This window comes from Falco cherrug, chromosome 6 (assembly GCF_023634085.1).
Source record: "Falco cherrug isolate bFalChe1 chromosome 6, bFalChe1.pri, whole genome shotgun sequence".
Taxonomy (NCBI): Eukaryota; Metazoa; Chordata; class Aves; order Falconiformes; family Falconidae; genus Falco; species Falco cherrug.
In genome coordinates this window covers 81618516-81645142 of record NC_073702.1, presented here as the reverse complement: position 1 = coordinate 81645142, position 26627 = coordinate 81618516, and the positions used below count along the sequence as shown (strand labels likewise).

The 26627-nt window shown below is 39.6% G+C and overlaps 1 protein-coding gene across 1 annotated transcript in view; it reads right to left on the bottom strand.

The window, feature by feature from the left end:
- KCNK1 (potassium two pore domain channel subfamily K member 1) overlaps positions 1 to 26627 on the bottom strand; it is a 35453-nt gene that overhangs the window by 7634 nt on the left and 1192 nt on the right. The window lies entirely within an intron of this gene.

Here is a 26627-nt window from a genome sequence, read left to right as displayed (position 1 = left end):
TCCTACTTCATTCCTAAAAAAGCTGGACATTTGACTGGCATTTCTGACTACCACTGAACTGACGCTTTCTTGGCCCTGTCTATCAAAACCCCAGAATCTTGCCCCTCAGAGGTATCCAGAGAGCCACCAATGCAGATCCCATCACTTCATATGTAAAACTATGACTGGTTTTGCAGTGAGCATGACTTCACATTTTATCCACACTCATTTCAACATGCCATTTTATTGTGCTGCTGCCCTGTGGCTCTTGCATCCTCCTTACTGCCTTAAATAATTTTGTGTCTTTGCTAAACTTTTTTACCTCCCTCTTCCAGGTCATTTATGAACATGTTGAACACTACAAGCTCCAACAGAGGCCTTCAAGGAACAACCCTTGTGATATTCTCCTGCTTCAACAACTACCCATTTTCTCCTACTCTGTTATCTTTCCCTATCTCACATCATATGATGACCAGCCCCAGCTGCTTAGTTTTTCTGAAAGCACTTTGTGACAATCAACTCAAAGTTTGGAAGAGAAGAAAGATGTGTGTTTGGAGAAGATCATAGGGCATCCAGAACTGACCCATGTGACACAAACACAAAAAAGGCAATTGCGTCGTTCCATCACATCAAGGTGCCTTCAGTAAAGCAGAACTAGAGGTGTGTTACTTGAGTAAGACACAGATCAGACCTCATTTGGACTAATTACCTCATTCTGTATATCTACACTTAAAAAATGAATTCATGCTAGAAGAAAAGCAGAGAAACGTTACTGAAACCATCAGGGGAACAGAGACTATTTTATGAGAGGAAGATAAAAGTGGTTGGCTTCCTCAGCACTGCTCAATGGAGGCTGAAAAGTGATACAGCATCTCCCTGTTAATACATCAGCATACAAGTACTATCAAGGGAAAAGAAATGCTTTAGATGAAGAATAATATCGCCACACAAACAAATAGCTTTGATGTAACATGAATAAATTTAGTCTAGAAATTAGAAAAAGGTTTTTAAACTTTAGAGAATATTTTTGGAGCAGCCATCCACTTTTAGTACTGGGGAAAGAACCCAGTTACGTTTAAAATGGAGCCTAGTGAAGCTTGGTAACTTTATTTTTGGTGCAATATCATGAGGCTACACATTACAAGTAGAAATTGAGCTTGCAGACATAGAAAGCCCCTTGCAAGCTCCAGGTTCCTAAATTAATATGTGTTTGCACTGTACAATTAATCCAAGCTTTCATTAATTTGAATTCCAAACATCTGTATCTTGCATACAAAAAAACCCCTAAACCTCCAACACATTTGTCAGTTCATCACGCACAGAGCAGGTTGATGGTGATTTAATTCCAGTCTCTGTGCTGACCCAGACAGCAATCATCTCATTTCTTGGTAAGGAAGGGTTCTGTTACCTCTCCAATACTTCTCTCATAATTCCTTCTGAAGGACAGACATTATCCTTCCAGGTGCTACATAATATGCACCCAGACTCAAAGTAAAGTGTAGAATGAGAAAGACTTTACTACAGGAAAGTTCTTTCCCCATTTCACAAATTAGTTGAGGTGCCTGAAGCAGATGCTACCTTCTAAGGTCTGCTCTGCCATTCTGGTGAGATTGTCACATCCTTTAAGGTATAGCCGAGGGGATTTGTGTATCTGCTCCTCAACTGCTAACAATTACAGGAATTATAACCCTAAAGAGCAGTTTCAGACTGAGGTTAGAATATACATTCCACTCAACCAGCAGCAGTAAGAGGATGATGTCTTCCAAAAGCAATGGATGGGTGATCAGCGTTTGCTTGCTACTCAGGATACAGTCGCTGCCTGGGAATCATTATATTGAGAAACTTGAGCTAAAACACTCACAATTTATGAGGCTACGGCAAGTGGGAAAGAAAAGGATTTGTGTTTTTCCTCAGTATGAAATTGCTTTTATGTGACTTTTCCTAACAATGCATACAATCCTAGTTATCACTGTACAAAAGTCATTAAAAACCCCACCCCAACAGCCATACATTAAGAGACAGGAAATTACAGATCTGAGGTAGAAGATACTCCATGTCTGCTTTCAGACACTTGTGCTCTATTGCCTCCCATCTCTGCGCTTGCACCTGTTTGTAGCTTCTTTGTGCTGTAACCTCTTCAGGGAAATTCCCTCCTATAATCCCTCTGTGTGTGGGACTAGCACACGCTAGTTCTACATAAATAATGGATAATAAAATGTATGTTGATTTGCCTTCTTCAGTGGAAACTGCCATGTTCATAAGTTACAATTTCAATCCTAAGATATTCTTTTTGTTATGAGAAAAGGATGCTCACAAAAAGGGGGCTACTTATGAAGACATCTCTTTATCAAGGAGAATTGCTATGGGTGACTAGAATTAACTTGTCCATGTAGCGTATCTGATAACTCTCTTAGTGATTATGAAGACAGACAAGATTTCTCAAATGCCGTATTTTCATATGTCTAATGCAAATATCAGACAACAATCACCCATTTAAAAGCACTGACCTTTGAAAAACCAAACCCTCAGATAATCCACCCAAACTCAGAGATGAAGTAACACAAGAGAGAAAAAAAATATTACTCATGTATAATCCCTTCTATTGTCTATTCATACCTTGGAGGGACCATTCCTTCAAAAAAAGCTCACAGGAAAAAAAAAAAATGTGTGCAAGGTAATCAGGATTTACCAAATTATGTAAGATCAATGCTCCATCTAGCTCAGTGTTTTGAGACAGACCATATTTGATTGATCATACAAAGAACAAAACCCCACAAGATGTAGACAGTTGTGTCTCAGTTCTGTTCAGATAAGGGTTTCTTTTTTCTTTAAATGTCATTCACTCTTATGACTTGGAGGACTTCTACTGTTAGACGCTTACATAAATACATAAAATGTCTTTATCTTCTGATGTAATTTCGAATGTCATCGTAGTCTACAAAAGTGCTTATTTTTAAAAATCATTTTAAATGCTCAAATCTTTTTACATTGATCTCAGTGCTGTGAGTTATATAGGCCAATTATGTGTTCAATAAAACATTTACTCTTCAATTTGCTTTCAAGTTAGTCTTTTGCTCTCATACCTTTCTAAAAAAGCTTGATCATCACCTTTCTATGCTTTTCAGTGGTTTGTATCCCTCTTGTGTAATTTCTTCTTTTAGTTATTCACTCTTCTATCTTATCTGTGTCTAATTGTTCCTGCCAGATCACTTTGTAGAGAAATACACAGAATTAGTCATTGTATTCCAGGTAAGATATTTTCTCCCTCCACTTTTATATACCATCACACTCTGTTTTCCAGAGTCTCTAGGTACCTTAGAACAACGTCCAGCTCATAACAGCCTATGTCAAACCCAGCACTGCATACAAGCATTTCATATTGCTCTTCCACCCTGTGTTAGCCTGGCACTTGCTGGCACTGGGTGTTTTCTCCTTTTCAGATGCTGCTTTAACCAATCTAAGCAGTTCTCTTCATAGTTCAGTCCTTCCTGTTCATTAACTGGTTTTCTCTCTGGTCAGAAACTGTGGCCACCTTACAGGTCTTTCAGGACGTCGAACTGAGCATTTAGTGCCAGAGTGCAGAGGTGCTGCAATTGTGTTGTGGTAACTCAGCCTGGAAGGAAGTCTCCAGAGGCTGCCCCAAAGGTTGGATGTTTGCATGTTGTAAATTGATCTGATATCAGGTGAGGCAAGCAATAGGCAAACAGAAGTGCCACAGCCCTTGGAAAGGTTCCCCAGACAGCCTCTCCCAGGCTATGGTGACAAGCCTGGAAGGTGTGTATGCAGGCTGCAGCACTGGCTCTATCTCTTGCCCCTCTGGTACGCACTCCCCAAGACACCAGCTGTCCACGATTGCTTTCATGGGCTGGTCCTATGGATGGGGACCACCATCCACAGCATTAAAGCTCATTCCTCCCCCTTCACAAATTAAACAGTCAACGCTTTTGTGTTGTCTGTTTTCTCCCACCAGGTGCCCCTCTCCCTCTTTCCTACCACAGGTTTTGTTAAGCACTGCTCCCTCAGGTCCCCTTAGCCCCTGACCCTGTTGCAACACCACCAGCCCTACTCGGCACCACCGAGCTTCTCAGGGCAGGGAAGGGGTTTTCTTCTGCACATCCAGTGTCCCTGCAACACACCCATTCAGATGGCAGAGTCATAATGCGCAAACCCAACAGGGCAGCACAACACAATAAATGTGCTTATCCCTTTGCTGGTTTGAGTCACTGTCCCTGAAGAGAGGTCAGCTCTTAACATCTGCTCATAATCTCAAAATGCCCCCATAAATGAAGTAAATCTCGAGCTATGTATTAAAGTTATGCAAGGATCTTTCATTCGTTCCAAGCGCAACATGACTCACTGGAATATGATGATGATGAAGGTCAATAATATTGCATGATTTCTACACTTATTTTTGTAAGCCTTTGACATTTTCCACTGTGTTTCCACATCCTTCTTCATAACTGGTCTATTATCTTCTAAGATAAAAAGGAAGTGTCAGGTGATGGTAGATCCATGTGATGGAAGAGATCACAAGTAAATCTTCAGTATTTTTTCCTATTGCAAGGAAGAGCACAGCAGCAATGAAAGTGATCAGAAACTTGCACAGAGTTCAAACCCACAATATTACGATTGAAATAATTGATTAGGAAATTCACATACAGCACAGCAACTGAGTGGGCCATGCATTTGCCAGCAAAAGGTCATCTACCGTACAGAATGAAAGAAATCAGAAAAAGCTGTTATATTACAGAGCTTATCTACACCTGCTAAAGCATCTGCTCAGAATGAAATTATTTCAGAAAAGGTATTTTGCTTTTTCTATAGGATGTGCACTGGGAGGGACCAGCTTTAAAGGTGGCTGATAAGGCAGGTAGCTCACCAGCCTTTTAGCACACCATCACACTTCCCTGCAATACAGACAGAAAAAAGAATGTAAAGCACTGAACAGAGAGGAAAACTGGTTCATAGCTAAAAATGTGTGAAACAGTAGCAAAACTGCTAGAAAAGACTTTTTAAGAACTCCTAGTCAGGGGGTTGAGACACAGCAATACCATTAAAACAGTTGTATGTTAAAAGGGGATACAAATCAAGAGTTAGCCAACACAGTTTTGTTAAACAAACCTGAGCACCTTGATTTCCCGCCAGGCTGAGATAAGCTACCCGGTATGGTAGAAAGGAGGAAAAATTCCACTATCATAGGCATTTTTTGCACAGTGGAAATCCTTTTGGATGTTAATTTTGCTACCTCCTCTGTTGAGCTAATGGAACTGATTTTGTGAGCAATGGAGAAGGAAAAGGTGCTGTAAACTGAATTGATGAAATTGCCTGGGTTTGGAGAAAAAAAAAAAAAAAAAAAAAGGGAGAGAAAGGGAGGAGGAGGAGGAGATTTGTTTGAAACCCAGTTCATTTCACTAATAAAAGCTTATGGAGCAGCCATCAAAGACTTGCACTGGCGTAATTAGGGAGGTGACAAAGGGTGTGGCAGAAACCTCTTAAACCAGTTCTGCCACTAAAGAAAATATTCATCAGGCTCATCCTCACACAGCACCAGTAAGGGTGACTTAAGCTTCCAGCTGAGGTGATTTAGTATGGTGCTATTCCAGCTCCCTTCAATAATAATAGCTCACTAAAATGAAAGTGGTAAAAATATATTTAAACAACCAAATTAAGCATGAGCATTAGATCTTCTCCATAATGATTTCTTGCCTAATCACTTCTCTGAATAGAATTGTTTTCTTTTGCCAATTTCTAGAGTCAAGGGACCCCTTAAAAAAAAAAACAACCAAAACCAAAAACAAACCACCCCCCCAAAACACAAACTCACAACAAACAAAACACCCACCAAGATTCCACCACACTGATTTGCGTGCGCCTGTTGTCTCACAAATGGAGTTCTTCACCTGCTGTGGAAGCGCCAATCTCACACACAAAACTGAGATATCATTTATTGCATGTTTGTGCAGAGATGGGTGCTAGGCAGTTATCCACAAAGCTAGCACCCCTCTTAACAGATGGTAAACCCCTTTATACACCTTGAGCAATTGTTTACAATTACATTTAGTCCTACTTAATCCTCACTAGTCCTTATGAGCCTCAACTCCATTTAAAGGTAGTGTTCTTTTTTGTCATCACCCATGTTCTGTTGGGAGGGGGCTTTGTGATTAAGGGGCTCTCTCTGCTCAAGTATGCTAATTAGAGCAGCCCACACATAGTTAAAGTAATTTTCTGTTTGGTCTCACTACCCACTTGGTTCTCCTTGAGCTTATCTGCTATGCCCCAACTTGACTGTCCCTTCTCCCCAGGCCATGTTCCACCAACTGTAACACATCCTCTGTCTTTCAGACTCTCTCCTCTTCTTCACTACAGATATTCACATATTTTGTCTGCATTTCAAGGTAATAACAGACTAACCTTCCTACTGATCATGTATCTGCAAGCTGGTTCACTACATACCTACTATGGTACATAATTGTTTCAATTCCTTCTGAGATTGTCCTTTGCTACCATTAGAAGACTGCCACTTCCTCAGCATCACTGTCCTGCCAGCTAGGACCAGGTTCATATAATCAGCTCAGAAGTGTCACCTGCTGCACCAAGAAAGGCTGAAATGACTTTGAACTTTATCAGTTGGGTAATAAGGTTATAATTTGGCTGGCTGGCACCAACATCTGAACCCAAGAACAAAGCCAATAGCATGGATATATTGGCTTCTATGTTCAAAGCCAGTTTCAAAACCAATTTCTACCAGAACATCTGTGTGTCAGAACATTTATATATTGCAAAGCATAAAAAGTCTGCTGCATCTGCTCCTGCATAGGAAGCAACATTCACCTGCCCAAAGAAACCAACCTAGAAGTGGCACCCCCAGATGCTGGAAAAAGGGGATGCTGATGAATGAAACAGGGGGAAATTTATCAGGACAAGGGATACTATTTCTGTGCATACATTGATATAAACAGCTTGTTTTATGGTCTTATATTTGGTATTGTTTAAACTGCTCAAGGATTTTTACCAGTGCTGGCAAAACACAGATGCTTAATTCCTGTTCACACTAACATGATCTGGGTCAGCCTAAATAACTGGTGTGCCAGTGGATATAGCTACAAATCGACATGCAAGACATCTGCATTCAGAAAGCATGGCAACTGTTAATTAAAAATAAATAAAAATAATAAATAAAGAAAATAACCAAATGCCTCACACCAGGAGCAGAGGGAGTAATGATTCCAATTTCCTACTGAGTATGCTCTTAGCCCTCCGAAAAGTCATCCCCTTTCCTGCAATAAGCCAAACCCAAACTCCACGCCTTTTCTGGGAGTCCCACATGAAGAGACAGCAAAAGCTCTTGTTGACCTGGACCTATGCACAGGGTGGCACTCTGGCAGTAAAGTCACTTCTACAGAAATAAAATAAATAATTACTCCTAAAAAATAAAAATTCGGTATTTAAGAAATAACTTGTGTATATATTCTTTTAAAATCAATGTAATAAGCATTTAGAACTTACTGCGTAAGTATTTAAAACTAAACTCATATGAAAGTATTTCATATATCCCACAATAAATATTACTCCTATTTATATTCTTTTCAGTTACTGCATACTTATTGTGCTAACAAAACAGAATAAAATATTTCCTTGCCCTCAAAATGTAACAGCTTCAGTATAAAATATAAGGCAGCCAGTGAACACAAATGGAAAGGTGAAAAAGAATGAGATGATACTGGGCAGTGTGCAGCACAACAGCATCCATGCACCACCAGTACTTAACCTGCCCTTTCCAGTATTTATACACATTGATGAGCTCCCCGCTGAGCCCTCTCTTCTCCAGGCTGAACCGTCCCGCTCCTCACAGGAGAGATGCTCCAGTCCCTTCATCATCTTAGTGGCCCTTTGCTAGACCCTCTCCAGTAGCTCCATATCTTTTCTGTACTGGGGAGCTCAGAACTGGACCCAGCACTCCAGGTGTGGCCTCACCAGTGCTAAGTGGATGGGAAGGATCACCTCCCTTGACCTGCTAGCTACACTTCTAATTGCAGCCCAAGATACCATTAGCCCTCTTTGTCACCTGGGCACGTTGTTGGCTCTTCTTCAGCCATTAATTGTGCAAGGAAAATTGAAAGTTCATTAGGTCTTTTGAGAGGAGTTTAACAATCAGAACCAGAATAAAACCATATGTTGTGTTCCTATTTATTTTCTTAACTATTGAAAAATTACAGTACCATTTGTTTATAACAAGAACTCCTGTATCTTTTTTGCTATTACAAGTGCACTTACGATTTTCTCCAGCGATATATGCTGTCCCCTTCTACAGCTTAGCAGACCTGGGAACTCCCAAGTTCCAAAAAACATTTTATAAATCCGAAATTATGGCACGGAAATCCTTACGTCATTCAAGTCTACCATTAACCCATTTCTATGATCTCCAAGGAATATCCTTTCTCTTTCCAGCTAGGAAATGTGTTAAGATGGTTGTTGTCTTTGTTCCAATCTCGCTGCTGGTGCTGGAGAGCTGTCAGTTCAAGGAGAAATCTATTAAGGTTGCTGTTCACATGAGATATAGAAGGTGGGAATATTGATGTTGTGGCCTGGGCACATCTTTCCAATTCCATTTTCCTTCTGCACCAATTACGCAGCAGGAAGAACTGTTGTCACCTTAAATATTCAGGGCAAATGACAGTAAAGCACAAACAACCTTTTATTTCTTTCTTAAAATTCTGACATACTTTCATATGAATTATTATAAATATTTTCTCTCATGCAGAGATTAAAATATAGACATGTCTTTTCAAACTAGGAAAAAACCCACATTCTTGAAGACTGATGAAATGTAACTTTCCTCTGCTCCACCTGTGAGTTAGCTGCTCTCATGATCCACAAACACCAATATAAAAATGCATGTGAAAATATTTTTCAACCAAATTCAAGTGACAAAACATAACGCAGAACAAGTACCCTGTTGTCATTTCAATAAGCAAGAGAAAAGATGCAGTCGGTGCAAGGGGACCCCTGGAAATTATATATTTATAGATGGTAATTTTCCATATAAAAAAACATGATCATTTTTGATACTCTTCATGTCCCACAGAGACAGTAGGAGAAATTACAAAATGTCACAATGAAGAAAATATTTTTGTTTCGTTAGGCTTGTCAGCAAAACTAGTCCTTTAAAACATGAAAACAGTTTGGTTGCAACAGGAGCTGAGACCTTATTCTAAAAATCTCATCTGAATGTAATGAAAAAAGCAAAAAAGGCAACATTTGATCATATTACTTAAAGGCTCAAGTATGTGCCAATTCCTGCCTAGAACAATTATTTTGACTATCGGAATGTAAGGTATAGCAACTGAAAAAATAAATGGGGAGGAAAAAAAAAAAAAAAAAGACTTGCTTAGCCACCTTGTTTACATTAGTATTAAAGCACAGTAAATGAGTATCCATAGAGTGGAATATTTTGTAGCATGGACCTAAATTCATCATCATATTTAGGGAAGCCAGGGTTTACTTCAGATTTCCTCTGCTCCATTTGTAAAGACTAGATGCCCAGCAATAGCAGAGGTGTGTGTCACTGCTCTCCAAGAGCGCCTGTTTCAGGTTGCTCAATTGAAAAGAACTCCAGGCTGCACACTCCAGAACTGCTCCACAAGTGTCAAGTAAAAGTGGGAATGATCTGGAGATTTGTTTCAGCAGTGCACTTGATCTGAACCAAGACACTACGGCAGGGCCGAGAAATCTGGCAGACTTCAGCTGTCTTCAGTTTCAAATTGAAGCTAATAGTTCTTCTCTAGCATCAACTCCTGCACTCATGTTCAGCAGGGCTGTGCCAGGGTGCCTTAAAAGCACAGTTCCCCATGCCTGAAGTGTTTCCACTTCTCCAACAGGCTCCAGATTTTCTGTAGGAGAGACTTTCACTTACAGTTTCTGAATTGCCATCATAGAATCATACAGGTTGGAAAAGACCTTTAGGATCATCAAGCCCAACCATTATCCTAGCACTGCCAAGCCCACCAATAAACCATGTCCCTAAGTGCCACATCTACATGTCTTTTAAATACCTCAACTTAATAAGATGAACGATGACATCATTAATAGTCTGTGAGTCTACCGGAACCACAGGTCACCTGAGAACATACCAGGATACTCCATGAACTGAAGGGAAACAATATAACTCTGGGCCAAACCAAACAAATGCTAATACTTTCTGATTCTGACCCAGATATTCTGTGCTTCCTTTCATCAGAAAGTTAATCCATGTCTTGCTCACACCACCACGCAAGGCAATGCATGCCAGATGCAAAGACTACAGTCTAATGGGACATACTGGATGGCTAGCAAACACTAACATTCTGACCATTTACAGGGACTGCCATTCTACACAGGAGTTGCCCGTAGTTACTGTTTAATGAAGTGAAAAACATTACAACTGTTTAGCAGTGATGCTAATGACGAAGTCATTCCCATACCAGCAGTTAAAATCCATATGGTGGAGGTTATAAGGAAGTGCTCCGTATAGATACTGCAGGGTAGAAGGATGTGTTGTAGTAGAGCAGCACTACAGTAGATGGAATCTACTGCACAGGAACCAAAGAGTAAGTATAGAAATTAGTATGTCCCTCCCGCATCGGAGGTAATTACTAGCAAGTGTTTGGTGCAATACTATCTCTTCTCAACAAGAGTATCATACAGAAACACAACTCAAAAGATAATAACTTTAAGTGGAAAACGATAGCATCCTTTCATGCCACTGCTTGACACTGGATATTGCTAATCCTGCCTAGATTCATTATGTATGAGTAAAGCAGACATTATCAAACCAAGGGAACTGTTAGATCCTTCCAGCAACAAGTCTACATCAAAGCACACATTGCTCACTACCAAAGAGGGACCTACTATATGTGAGACAAGGGTGGCAGGACTCCAGGTGAGGAACATTCTCCATTCCAGGGCTAGTATACATGCCTTTGGAAAGGACATGCTCTCTGCAGGAGGAGCTTGCGTTCTCCAGACACCCAGCCGGCAAAGCTTTTCTCACTTACCCTGCAAGAGCAGGTTTTTCATACCCTAGCTGTAAGCCACACAGCTCCTATCAAACTGTTCGCTGACAAACTCCTTACGTGCTAAATGTTCAGCCCAACGTGAGGTTTGTGTGGGCTGGACCTCTGCTCCCACAAAGCCCTGGCAACTTCAGTCATGTTTTTTTGAAGTGACATGCCATTGAAGACTTTGTGCCCTCCATGTGCTCCACACAGTGCTGAAGGCAACAGCAAAGACTAAATATGAGTGCCTTCAGCAGACAGAGGTCTGCTAAACCTCTGTGGCAAAGCATTCAGGCTTTACTTCTATCACAGATGATAGCCAAGAGATATACAAGCATTTCTGGGTTTGCTGTTCGGGTTTGTTTTGTTGCTTTCTTAAAGTTAACAGCACATTTTTTTTTTTTTTAAACATTAGTCTTTATACTAGAAATTGGTTCCTTTTAGTGTTACCCTGGATTTAAGACCCTCTAAGGGTTAAACTGCAATAAAACCAGGATCCATCTGGTGTTGGGGACATTTTTCCCCCCACAGACCTCTCAATAACAGCACATTTCTAGAAATATTTATCCAAAACATGAACATCACATCTTTAGATCTGCCTCTAGCAAAGATTTAGCATAAGTAAAGAAACCTGTATCTTGTTTCAACAGTTCTTTTCCCTGTTATCTCAGAGTCATTTCTCAATGAAGGAACAAAAAAAAAATAAAATTACAAAAAGTCTGCTGAATAGAACCCAACCAACAGGCCAATAGCAAGGTGAGACTTCCTGAGGGCTCCTCTGAGAATTCAGCCAGGAAAATTCCAATTATTCCTTTATTGGTTTACTTGCCCGCTAGGCAACAGATGGTCAAAAATCTGTATCGAAGTAGGGGCGCCACCAACAAACTACTTTATTATGAATGCTTCCCGATAGAACAAACTCTAAACCTGAGAAACTTAAATTTGATAAATAAGAAATACAAATGAGCTTTATTAGGAAAGCTTTACTTGTAGCCCGCAGAAATGTTAGAAAACAAGACAAGGTTTTGTGCTGGTCTTTTGTTAAGTGTTTTTGCCCTGTTCCGTTTGGCAACATGTGTGCAGCAGCATTTCCACAATTATGATTTTTTAAATCACCAAGATTAACACACAATCAAAGAAACAAGTTCATTAAATTTTTTTCTATAAGAACTTCAACACCAACTTCATGGTACTGAAAGGGGTAAAAGTCTTTCTGCAGCTCTTCATAGGAGAAATATTCAAAGTAGGAAAAAAATAATCTTAAAATGGACAATGTTTTGGCAGAGACACCACGGAAGAGAAAACAACATTATCAACTAGATTTAGCCAGCAGCTTGCCCATGATAGCGATCTTCTCATTTCTCACAGTAATTTTGTAAAAAGCCTGATGAGACTCTCACCTTGACTACAGCATAAAGTTGGTATGTCTTACACAACAGGAATACTTCCATATTTTGTCTTTAGATATGGCAGCCTGCACCTACAGAAAAACTCATTTTAGCAGCTAAGACACATTTAGCATCTAACTGGCAGTGAAGCTGAGAGGATACACACTTTCTGAACAGACTGGCAGAAAATGTAGCTGCTTCTTTCCAGAAAAGGTCTGGAACCATGGTTTCATTTCATACTGCAACTTTCCCTTTCCCCATCCCCTCCAGTTTTCCTGTAACAGGTTTTAAAATTCTATCAATTACTTCAGCCTTCCACCACTTGAAAGACCTTGTTTATGCATGGTGTACCACAGGGATGTGCCAGCTGCAGCTGCTGAGCCCTGCACCTGTGCAGTATGGTACTCCGCTTGAAGCCTGGTGCAGTTCACTGGGAAGAGGTTTCTAAAAATTGATAATTTGGCACCTGTTACCATCCCAAACGCACCCTGGGATGCGTCAGGAGCTTTGAATGTGTTGCAGTGGCATTAACTGCAGTGTTTAATCACATATCCAATTAGTGAAGAATACCTATCTCATCTTGCTAGGTTTATCATTTCTTTCACTGAAACGAGCCACAGTTGTTCTTTCTACCATCCGGGAATAAAAAGGAACAACCAGCTGCAAATTAGTATGCTTCCCACCTTCACTTCTGAAACAAAAATTGCTTTATTGCACCATCAGAAAAAACAGAACATGAAAGCACTGAATGAAACTTGTATTGTGGGTAGTAAGGAATTATCACACAACATTAAAAAATTAGGCCATTTCATGCTGTGGAGTTAAAAATCAAATCTGTAAGCAGCATCTTTGCATTAAAATGCAACCTCACATGGAAGAAAGTGTTATCTACTAGATACAGCAGGGGAATAGGAATTTATGCTTCTAATCCTGTTATTGATTTAACATGTGGAACTCAGGGAAATTACTATCATCAGCTCCCTTGTTTGGCAGAGGAAGACACATAGTCCTTACCTATCTTTGCAAGATATTTCAGTTTTCATACGTAAATCAACCAGACATAATACATTTGCATAAATATAAATCTTATTTCTGTCTTCTGTTTTAATAGCTATTTCTCAGAAATATGAAGGATTCAACAGCACATAAAGCAAAAGAGAAGCAAATCAATTCAACACAAATAGCAAAAAAAAAAAATATCACTAAAACAACTAACAAAACCTCACAGATCAGGGTGCTTTAGTCTCCACTTTTACATGCTGCATATTGCATCTGAAATATTCATTTCTAACTTTCAAGTTATTGTTAAATAATAATTAAGAGAAATTAAAAAACAATATTTAAATAAGGGCCAAAGTGAGATACTTTTTCAGATCAGATGGCTTATTCTAAAACTCTAAATCACAGTCCTAAATATGACGCTTGGTAGTACTTTGCCATCTGAATATAACCTAGTTGAATATACCGTTTCATGCTCAAAATAGAACATTAATTTGCAAGGCCCAATGGGGAAATATTTCAGCTATTGTGAGAACTAGCTTACTGAACCATAAGCAAATTTTATAGATACACTAGTCCTATCAAATCATTCACATGTTTAGGACATCTTGCACAGCAAACACTAATTGTGGGAACCATAAATTTGAGTAGTTACACTGGAATCAGGATAGTCACAACTGTATGTCCTACCAATAAATAGAGGGAAAAAACCAGCATTGTAGTTGCACATACTATTGATGTTCATAAGAGGATGAAATGTAGATGGTTTTGCTTACCTAGAATAAGTTATTCAGAAACAGTGACGTAACATTTATAAAGGCAAGCTACAGATACAAGACATTTAGCCAGCAGTGTAAAGATACACACAGAGTCACTTAAATACTGTGTGGTTTTCAAACGCTTTGCTGTCTGCTTAGATTAATGGCAATTTATTTTTAACCAGTGAACCTCTCTTCAGTTTGTTAGAGAAATGTCTCTGGGTGGGATATTTGATGTTTCTGGAAATTCTTACACCATAGGATGATTTTCCTAGTGAAAACAGATCATTCTAACCTCACAGGGACAGAATAAGATAGCCCTGTATATAATGAAACAGGAAACATAAATCAGTAAGACAATTTACCAAAAATGCTCCATCTGCCCCATCACAATCCTGGACCCACCATGTCAGTCAACACTGACCAATGACTCTGAGTCCCATTTCCTTAATTCTCATTACATTAAGGCAGCACACACATCAGAAATGCTAAACAACTATCCAGGCTGAAGACTGAATCATAGCAAGGCTTCGCATGGTAAGCACCCTCTTGCCAGTGCTTGCATTTTCAAACCATGGCCAGCATGTGAAGGGCTGGATTGATGCAACCTGTGCTTCTAAGGAAAGTGGGACCCTGTCAAGTGGCATCTCTCAGACCTCAATACAAAGGGAGGGGGATTGCAAAATTGTTGGTAATTCCAAAATTAAGGCCTAGTATTGAAGAGCCTGGGCAGCAATGTGTAAATTAATACTTAACTCATCTTTTCAAGGGAGGAATTTCTTTGCAAGTGTCTGGCCCTATGAACACATCCAGTTTCTTGTAATTGTCAACGATCAGAATTTGTAAACTAGTTACAGTAACTAAACACAGCGGTTTGACTGCATTAGTTCCTTACTAGTTTCAAAAATGATGCAATTTATCACAGAACACTAGTTACCCCAGGGGGAAAAGATAAAAGTCCCCCTTGAGATGCATGTACCTAAGGTGTACCAGACAGAAATATTTCAGTGGTGGCATCTGTATTAACAATGAGGAATCCTGTTAAGTTCGTTCAGCTTTGCTGTCATTTTAATACTGCTTGAAATAATGTTACTTTACAAGGGCCAGGCAGCGACTGTCAGATGACTGTCAGATACATTGTCATTACAAGAAACATGTTCTTAGGTTGCCAGCTCCCTTCTTACATCTGTTGTTAATTTGGCTGTGCATTTTTGATTCTTTCCACTCTTTCACCAAGTTCTTACATGAAATGCCTAACCTAATCCCAGAGTTATTGCTAAGAAAGAAGATACTTCTCTCTATGGGCTCAGCCCATTTTGTTTTAAACCACTGTAAGCAAACATTTTACTAGGCATAAGGACAGACAACCAGCATGCTAAAACAGAGCTAACACTGCTGCCTTCCCACAAAGGCTATTCACACATTTGGCAAGTTATGTGGGCTGTATTAACTCCTGTACACAACCAAACAATTTCCTAGAAGGGAGTGGCAATATTTCTGGAGTCTCCACTGAAGGAAAGATACAGAAATGTGTACTGCACACTTCGGTAAGGCTTCTGTAAGCCCCTATTCAAGTACTGCAATTTCCTCTAAGATTACTGAGCAGAAAAAAATATTACTAAAGCAAAAAAAAAAGGATATCCAATACAAGAAAACGGTGAAGTGCATCCACAGGATGGGAAATCAGCATACCATATGGGAACACTGCTTAGCAGGAGGAACAGAGAACTGCAAGACAAAATTCACAGGCTCCTATTCTTGACCATACTAATGGCTCTTACACGATCTTTCACAGCTGTTTTCCCCCCTTTTCTTAGTTCATCCTTTTGTGAAATACATACAGAAATATCACTTTAATTTCAGAAGATACAGAATATAATAAAAGTGCTCTAATTAGTACAGCAGTTCCTGCTACGTGCATGCTTCAAGATCTACGGATAAAGGGTGGTTCACAAATGTGAAAGATTATCGCCATCTCCCTCATGGCATCTAAGGAAATGATGCAATGTCAAGCTAAAATCTGGAACTCAAACTTCTGTTTGAGATGTTGAGAGAGTTTCTATCTTTTGTTTGTTTGAGATTCATGGCTAGTAATAACTTCAAGTGTCGATGACATTTTCCTTGAAGCAGCATACAAAATTCTGTCAGGTGGCAATTACCCCCAGACAGTATAAGCTGAACATTAAGCTGGCTTCACTTTATACAAATAGCTGCACTAGAAGATATGACTGAAAGATAAAAGATTTTTCTTTGCACTATAGATAGGCAGGACGTAAATGCATAACAACTCCAATAATTAACTAAGGCAGGAGTTTGCCCTTAGAAAAGATTTACTCTTTTCTTACCAACATGAATTGTTGATTCATGCAACGCAACACCACGTAGCATTCACGGTTCTTTGCTTGCCCACCTGGAGCTGCAGCAGTGCACCAGAAGCTACGTTGGGGGCCAGGACTTCTCAACAGATGTGCAAATGCACACAGGTAAATTAAACAATCTCCTGCCCTCAAATAAGAGAGCTTCATTGCTATTAACCATTCAAATGATTTACAGTGTTTTACATTCATTTCTGTGCATCACTCATAGTTTATAGTAGCTAGGACTTTCAAACAGAAACACCACAATATGTCTTTGAGCCTTACTAATTTTTGCTATACTGCTGAGTCAGCATTCCAATGCTAAATAAAAATACAGCCATGAAAATAAGTCACAAGTCATGATGTGAAGTGTTTAAAATTTAATTGCCCATTAGTAAATCATACCACCTACAGCTTCCAAAACTCTACAAGAGATGCAAGTTCCCTGGTTTGCTTTAGAGTTTTCTCATTTACTTTAGGCTGTAGGCTTCAAAGGGAAAGGTCTATGCCATTCTTGTACAGCACACAGTTGAGTAAATAGCTGCTTAAATAATATACAGTGATTTCATGGCCTTCTCACATTGATCTTAAATATAACAAGCAAATTTTAGAGCTCTTTTCCCCCTTTCATTAAGTGAGATGTATAGGATTGTACAATGAACTCCCCAAGAGTTAAACATTCAAGCTACTTGATTTTTTAGCAGACCGCTGAACACCTTGCTACTTTCTGAAGACAAGGGTTTTGGGATTTGTTTTTCACTACAGCTTTCTTTAAAGCCATGTATATATGATCCCAACCTATTGCGGAGGAGGTGAAATCAGAATCTTTGCCCTGCCTCTGCATTTAGTGACTCTGAAGTAACCCACCCCTTTTCAAACTGTATTATAGACAAAGGAGGATACCTATTCTGGCTTGTCTCTGGACACTGGCACTAACGCTCCATGTTGCAATGTCTAAGCCTGCCAATCACATTTTACAAGCTCAACCAAGCAAAGTATGTGTTCAGTGTAGCAGGTAGGTTTAAGATAACAAAGTAAAAGGCCAAGTGTCATGCTAGAGACATTTCAGTACAAGCTTTAAAATAAAAACATGCTTAAGGTCCATTCCAACCAGTGCTGCCATCATTTGAGATCTTCTGAAGCATTTACTTTTGCCTATTAATGCTGAGAAATCTCACATTTTGAAATAATGTAGTCTTAGTATGTATTTAACCATTACACGCAACAAAAAGGAAGAAAAACTTTCTGAAATTATAGTCAGTTTTACCATCCTTGTTGAGCTGGCTGTCTCTTTTTTTTTTTTCCTTGATGCAGGAGACCTTCTCCCTGCAATTCTGTGTTCAGCTTAGCTTCAGGACACTCATGTGTTGCCTTTAGGCACTTAACTACAGAAAAGAGGATGCCAAAGCAGATGCGCACTCATGGCAGAATTCCCAGCAGGTTTTGTAGTTGCATAATTTTCTGTAGGGCAGACTATTTTTCTTTCACCCAACAGACCACATGTTTGTGTACTTCTATATGAAAAGCCTGGTACACAGCTTTTACCAGCATTACAGGGAACACATTGAAACAAATGTGTAACTTATTTACTATTTTAACGGCATATAGTCATATCAACTAAATGCAGTGTCTTTACTGTAAACACTGAATGAAGAATATTTAACCTCTAAATAAAATATTTTCAGTCAAGTTGGGAAAAGGATTCCTTTTACAGTCGCTTTGGCATAGTACTAGCAATATCATATAGTCAGTACAAAGAAACCAAGTCCCCAAAAAATCTAAGTGCTGTCTGCTTTTTCTTTTGTGAAAGGCAGAATTTTGAAGCTAAATTCACCTATCATTAGAATTAAGCTTCTGCTTATATATATATAAAATATGTAATAATGGTACAATGTATGTGTTAACCCTACCAATTCAGTATCGAATCCTGGTTGGTTCCCCCTTTCCCCTTCTCAAGCCAACTTGTATATCTACTCTTAGAAACCATTTGTGAAGTAGCTACTGTTAAAGAATTTAAGGTTATTTAGCAGATTCGATTTAAAAATTCTTTAAATAATTGAAAGACACAGAAGGTGGTACTCAGGTATCACATGTAGGATGAACTTCAGAGTTACATTTTAACCTTTTCAGTTTAGCTTCTGGAGTTATTTTTAAAGTCTTCAGAAAATACATTCACAGCGTGTGGGACACGAAATGCACGAGGAGCAAAAGAGATGAGAAAACCCCGTTCTTATGGTACCAGTTCTCTCAAAAGCTGCATTTGCAACGGTATTAAATTATGCTTGAAGACATTCTGTATAGAAGTTCTGGTTACTCCAGAAGTTTTTTCTTTGTAGTAGAGGACAGTAAAAAGATGCAGAAAGCCTCTACTCCCTGGTAGCATAACAGTCTGAACTCAAGGTTTTCAGGAGAAAGATGGAAAACTGCTGTTGAAGTTTCTACTGCTAAATAGTATGGAATTTTGTCAGAGGGCACAGCCTCACTTTCTCTCACACAAGCAGAGCTGTACTCAGAAGACTACTCAGCTGGCTTGTTCCGCTGGCAAAACCTGTTTCCCAGCCCCACCTCCTCCCTCAGCTGTCACCAAGCCTAAGTGATCTCCTTGCTACCACATCTGCATTCCCTCAGTTCCTCAAAGATGCTGTGATACCTTCTGAAGCTGCTTAAGCTACTGGCACAGACTCAGTGTAGAGTACAGATTATGGTAATACCTAGGAAGCATCAGTTAGTAAAAGTTTGGGGTCTGGTGACAGCTGGTGTATCACTTAGATTCATGTGTGCTTTTCCAACAAGGAAGTTTTCATACTCTGTTTTCAGAGATGAATGTGTACCTTTTTCTTTCCAGGGGAGAGAAAAATCCATATGTTCTTGCAAAACCCACTATGACACTTTTCTGAAGCACAGCATCTCGAAAAGCTTTGCTCCATTCATTCCTCTCAGTCCTGGTCTTAACCAGGACCACATCACTCTTTTGTCCTCATAAGAAACACAATCTCTTCAAGGTTTCAGCGAAGCTCTTAAGGGAAAAAGCAAATCAAGACATTTCTCCTACGGTCTTCTGGGTCACCAACAATAACTACTCTAGGACTTCAGCTGAATTTTATACAAATGTCATAACTTTTAAGCAGCTGAAGTCAGATACAGAAAGACAGTAAGAATTCAAGTAGCCAATTCCTGAGAAACTTTTTATTGCTATTCTTTAATCCTGAAGGCATCAAAACTCATAGGTAAATTGCTAAAATTTCACTTCTGCACGTACCAGGAAATATCCTGGTCTTCATATGGTTTAGCAGCTTGTGGCCTACTTCATAATTAACCTGGGGCAGTGGCTAAAGTAGACATTTCTCCATAGATTATGATGTTCTTCTATCAAAAACCCCCATGATTATTAAAATGATGATGCAGTGGGCCGAAGTGAAACAAATAAAGAACAAAACCCAGCCAACAAATAAAAACAGAAGAAACTACAGATTTGAGAAGACTTATTTTAAATTATTTTCACTTCTATGTGAATGCCTTACTCTGCAACAGTAAGGAACTGCAGGATTTTATTGTTAAATTTTAGAAGTCTTGCTCTGAAAGTGTACATAACTTTAGCTTAGAATTTGATTTGGAGATGTCTGTAGAAAGGTAAAAAAAAAAAAATCCAGCTTTGCAAAAGGATTACAAATAGAAACTTTTTAATGGAAGGCAATTTTGGAGGAGATTACGCTCTTCCTTTCAATAAAGATGTAAATATCACAGAACAAAATAAAGCCAGAGTAATAATTAGAAATAATAATAGAGCAACAGGAGGCCATGTAATCTGTCTATGAAAACCGGCAAACAATTTTAAGATGGCTAAATTAGGTAAAACCAGAGAAATAGCAAAGGAAACATTTACAAAAAAATGAGTCAATTAATAAGCCTGGGGCAGAACACCAGTAACCCAGTCCTGACCCGTTACACTCTGTGTATCATACTAAGTTCAATGGACTTGTTTTATGGTTTGGTTTTTTTATTCTTATTATTTCTGCAGAGGAGGAATGACCCTAGACCTGACATGAAAGGACTACAGGGGCAGAAATTGCAGTCCTTCACCTGTGGAGAGTGCTGGGCTGGCTCCTCATCACGGAATTTAGCAAGGCAGGTGGAATAGCAGGACACAGAAGACAGGACAGAGCTTCTAAGAGAGAGATTATATCCATCTGCAGCCAGCACTTCTCCAAACAATAATACAGTCATGCAGCTCCATGGCTTCTCAGATTTCTGCCAGGAGATGGGTTTTACTACTCATTGGCCTGTAAAGCATAAACATTGGATTAGAGCTACTCTTGCCACCCTGTGTTTCAGCAAGTACAAGCAGGAGTTTGGCACAGCTGATTGCTGTACTCTCATGAGAAACCAGGAACTGTCACCCTGCCTGGAAGACAAGAGAGGACAGACCCGTATTTCCCCTCCACTACCGCCTACTTCAGTAGAGAAAACAAGAACTTTGTCCCTTTGTCCTGGACACACAAGAGATAATGTGACCGTCTGTTGGCTGTGACTGTCATCTCTGGTAACAGAAGAGTGGCTTGTGTCCTGAAGCCCAGAGTCTAATACACTTTGTAAGAAGTTTATCATTAATAATTTTGACAAATACAGGTATTTTAGAGATATTCACACAAGAGGGTTTTGGCCTGTGGGGTTTTTGGTGGGTTTGCTTAGGATTTGGTTTTGTGTTTTATTGGGGGGGGGGGGGCTGGTGGTTTGTTTGCTTTTTTAACTTAAGACCCTTCTTTTCTTGCAAATTCTTTTAAATTTTATTATTTTTTAAAATTTTGTTGAATGTTCCCATGTTTTTGTGTTGTGAGACAGGGAAACCAGAAGCACCCAATCTACTTTCCCAGTATTAGTCTATAAATTTTGATCTCACATCCTCTTACAGCTTCCCTAGATGGTGTTCTTTTTGTCTCTTGTTCCTAAAGACAGCTAGAAAATCTTAGTTCAAGTCCTTGTCCTGAGAATGGCATTAATCAGAACTCAACTGAAACCTCCCACATCCCAGGAGACAGCATCTTAACCCTGGGACCAGACTAGAATATGACAGCAGCAAGTCTGGAGCTGCTCAATGATGTATAAAATACAAGAACTTTCCCTGAGAGGAAAGCAGACAGAATGACTCTTTCGCTTTGTGTTTATACCACTTAATCTGAGAGGCGAGACACCTGGTTACAGGAGAGTCTACTGATCTATCAGGAAGGGGACAACCTCAGGGAAAGTAACTATGACTACCAGAACACCCTGCAGCATTCAACCACTCTGCTGGGGTGAGGCTTCAAATCCCTCCAGGCAAAGGAAGGCAAAGAATGTGGTTTCTCACATCCTAAATCTGTGCCCAGACAGCTGGCCTATTGAAAGCAATCCCTCTCCTCTGGCGGCTCTCTCAACCTACCTCTTCAGTTCCTTTGCTTCCCTTAGAAGCACTCCAGAGTGGTCTCTGTTGCAGAGCACCACACAGTCTCGCTTTGTCTCCTAGATCATCCCCAGCAAATTACCTTTTCCTGTAGATGTCGTTGCTAGGCAACAAACAACTCTTAAAAGAGAAACGAGTTCCTTCTCAAAGTTTGGCATCCCCACCCTGGTGAATAGCTGCAATTCATCACACGTATTTAAATGGGCCGAGTGCTCCAGTCAGAGCAGTAGGACAATGAAGCTTCAGTTTTCTGCTGGAGTCAGAGGTGACTACTAGTGAGACAGATCCGAGTGTAAAACCATCACAAAGTTTGTACATTTTCATACAAGAGGCAACAGGGAATCTTATGACAGGTCTCTAGGCATACATTTGGTATGAATTATAAAATGTATTTATTTGGTGTATACTAATGAGCTAATACAGGCATCCTCAGGGACACAGGCCACATGTCCTGATGCCAGCAAGATAAAATACGCATTTTTACATTGAATTCAAGTATGGGACAAAAAATTCTGCTTTCCCTAAAGCCTCTGTGAACTACCCTCTTTCTAATTAAGTTAAAGTCACATTCTTCCACAAGGTATGAAAGACCCAAGTAGCCTCTCCCACCCGAGGACTCTACTGTATGAGCATAGGAATCTTACGATGGAGCATTACAAAGACATCACTGTGTTTTCATGGCATTCCCTAATCTTCCAAGGATTTCTTAAGAACTGTAACGGACACTAAATATGCACTGGATGTGGCATCTGTTCCCCTGAGAGGGAAGAAAGCAAGGAAGGCCACTTTTTGACAGAAGAACATGGAGAAAATGGAGACTGAGGTTTCTCTCTCCCTGGTCTCTTCATACATACTGTACCTTCTTTTGCAGTATATCCACTGGCCCCAGCACAATCTCCCAGCCTGTCACCTTTCCTAAATATAGGTATAGTTCTGTTTCTCTTGCAAGTCATCAGTAGCAATGCTTATGAGAATCAGACCTAACAGAGAACATCAAATGTTATATGCATATATGCAAGCGGAAACGTGAGTTCAGTACATCATGGACCCTGGGTGGCATTCCTTGCAATGCAGTGTAAGACGGCCATCCTCAGTGCCAGCACTGAAACTGGCACAGGATAAATTCTGGAGAAGATGCTGATATGTACTAACAACCTTGCAGACAGCCATATTGCAGCCTTCAGGAGCGGTTGAATACCAACAGCCCTCTCCTACCTTCTGTCACTGTCTTGACTCCTGTGGCTCAGATGAGAGTCCAGCCCGATCTTAACCAAAATATGAAAAACGTGCATTGCCATCATGGAATATACATACAACTTCTCCTCACCCTTCCTCTGCAAATCCCTACGTGAGGACAAGGCTATCCTAGCTTCCTTGTAATGTGTATCTCACCAACCCTATCACAGCAGAGAAGGATCCAAAGCAGCTCTTTCTCAGCATCCCTCTGGTATTCAAATTTTAAATGAAATCTACAGTCATGTTTGTGACAGGTAAAATTACTCAAAGCTGGACCCCCAGAGTAAGATTTATGGTCCTTTTGCATAAAATACTGTGGGATATCCTTACACTGCAAAGATGCTTTCCAAAAACAGATGTAAAAATACAGGCCTTAAGTTCCTAAATTTCCTTTCCTTCCCCGTTTTCCATCAACAAACAGAAGCCACTTTACTCTCTGTATCTTGCAACAGTCAATACCAATTTCTTTCTTTACTCCATTCTGCCTACAATTCATGCAGTGCAGTATTCCCATATTGTACCAATATGGGATAAGATCTTAGAGCTTAACAGCATGCCAAGAACAGTGAAAACACACTACCCGGGAGGGTAAGCGCAAAGCATTACTTCACTTTTATTGTGAGAAATAAAACATGTATGCGTACAGATGGTCCTACAACAAAGCCGGCCAGAAACAACTGCTTCAGCAAGATCATTCATAATATCTAGCACTGAGACAAGTGATGACCATAGATGTGCATAAGGTCGTAATTACAGAGAGTTTCCAAGACAGATGCTATTTAAATGCACATGATCGTATATTCTTAGTGCTATGTTGTCAATGATTAATGACCAAATTACTTCCTCTTGCACACTGCTCATATGGCACTCTGCATGACTGCTTAAGTTGCACAGGGAGGAATAAAGTTGTTAGAAACCTGCTGCCAGTCACTGCTATAATCTGCTGGAGACTCACCCCCAGTCCATTTCACTGCCCTTTGTTTGCCCGTCCTTCAGGCAGCTTGTGACAGTCTGTATGTGCAGCAATATAAATTGCTTTCACATAACAATTTGCCTCGCTGTGTTTATTCTGCAAATTCCCTCCATTTAAGAATTTTTTCCAAATTCTTAACTGCCTTTATCATTTTCTTCAACTATTTTCTCTAGTGAGTAAGAAGTCAAAGAATGTAATAAAGATGGGAGGGAACAAGAAGTGGAGTTGGGGCTGCTAAAATTAAATGCTTTTCCTAGAATACCAAAAGGCTATGAAATAAGCCTTGTCCCACCTACAAGGGGTAGGTACGCATTTATTTACAAGATGAATGACAAATTCAGTCAGCTGAATATAAGGAATATCCCAGTGCTGCCTGCAATTTCACTTATGCACAGAAGCAACCATCAGTTGGTACCATCAGAACCAGGATTCTCTTTTCCTGCATTTGTCCTTACTGTACTCAGCAAAGCAAGGGCATTCCTGGTGCACAGTTTGTAATAATACATCATTTTTTGAATGTTTAAACATTTCCAGAAGAACAGCTGTTTGCGATGACCAGGCAGATTCTGCTTCTTTCTTGTCTTTCATTTTAGTGACAATTTCAAAAGACTTGAAAGATTCCTTGCACAGTTGCAGAGTAAATTGCAGGGGGGGTGGGGGTGGTGGTGGTGTGTGCTGTGCAGGGATGCACCTCACCAGAAATCCGTATGCTCTGGGAAGAATTTGAGCAAGTGTTGGACATACTATATTTTTCTGGATTTATACTTGTCTACTTGCAAAAGTTCTTATTTATGTTAAATAGGAAAGAAGCAAAGCCACTCCATAAAACAAGAAACAGATGGATTTTGTTAAAAGGGGCCCAACCCAAAGGACTATTGGACGTAGAATGAATTATTGATGCCTGGACTATTACATAAATGATGACTAGATGAACTTCACAGAAACAACAATAACATGTACAGTGTACATTTAAGTACAGTGTTCTAAAAGGTTTTCAATTTGGACAACGGTACCTTGTGTTTTCAATATGTTCCTTGTTGGTCCTCTATGATCAAACCAGCTAAACATGCAGGGCCAGGCTGTGCCTTGCCCTTAAGCAGATGTGCAACGGGAAAGAGAGAACTCTGCCTCAACTGTACTACTGAATCCAAACATCCTGTAGCTGTGCCTTAACAGGCAGTATTGAAGTGTTACCAACTCAATCCCATGCCCACTGTCCTGGTTTTGGACATTTTTTGATTGATTCATCTCTGAAATAAACAATGCCAGATTTAAAAATAATAAATTTCAGGGACAGTGGATTAGATTTTTGTCTCATTAAAAAAAAAGCTACATATACTATACTGTGTAAGAACAAACAGAAAATCAGCACTTTTAAAAGTATCTTTTTTCTTTTTAAACATTATTATTTTACAGAAAAAATAATTTGAATACAAAAATAGCTCTTGGACAAAATAATTTATGTTTTGTAATAGTAGACAGTGTAGTTGATTAGGAATAGGAACAGGCATCATAAGGTCAATTTGACACCTTAAGTTTAAAGTCCTCTATAGTTTTACTAAAAAAAAAAATATTAAATGGTTCAGTACTATCACAATTCCATGCTTTTCTCACCAATAGTATTACTATACATTATTAATGCTTAGAAATTTGTTCACTGAAAGCATTTACCTGTCACAAGCACGCCACTTTCTTCTTACAAACTTGAACTCTAGTTATTAAGATGGGGGAGAAGGTGTTAAGAGGACACCCATAACCTTTTTTTACTACTTAAAAAAAAAAACAAAACAAAACCAACCTCCTTATAACAAGCAGACAACCTGATCTGTATACTCAATGACAACTATTTTTAGGACAAGCATTGCCTGTTTGAAATCAGTCAGGAAGCACCAAAATAAGATCAAGTAAGTAAATTATTAAAAGTCATTATTGATATCAGCTGACTGTATTTCCCATAATGGAAGGAGTGCTCACCTGGGGGCAAAAGGGGTTGGGGGGGAGGCAAAAAAAAAAAAAAAAGAAAAAAAAAGCACTGCACCTTTTATAGCAGTATCAATGTAACCGCCAAGACTCAAAGCCCTCTGTTTGGCCTAATTTTAGGGTGATTCTTTTAAAGCTTTTCTTATTCGACAAGCCTTTGTTATTTATTTCGGTGAGCCACATTCAAATCCCCACAGCCCAGCACAAATGCCTGCACTCCTTTACGAGAGGGCTGCCCGCTACAAGCCTATGTGAAACGCGGCTGCTGTAAAAATAAGTGCTTATAAAAAACTACGGCCAAAGGAACGTTTCCTCAAGCTTTTCGAAATACCAATGGAAAACTGCTATTTGGAAGCGAGCTAAGCATAACCTTTCAGTCTCTGACATGCAAACATTAAACCGAAATGGGCGGTAAAACACGAAACCGAAATTTAACTTAATTCTGGCACCCAGGTTAGCAGCTCCCCCCCTCCTCCCCAAATCAGAC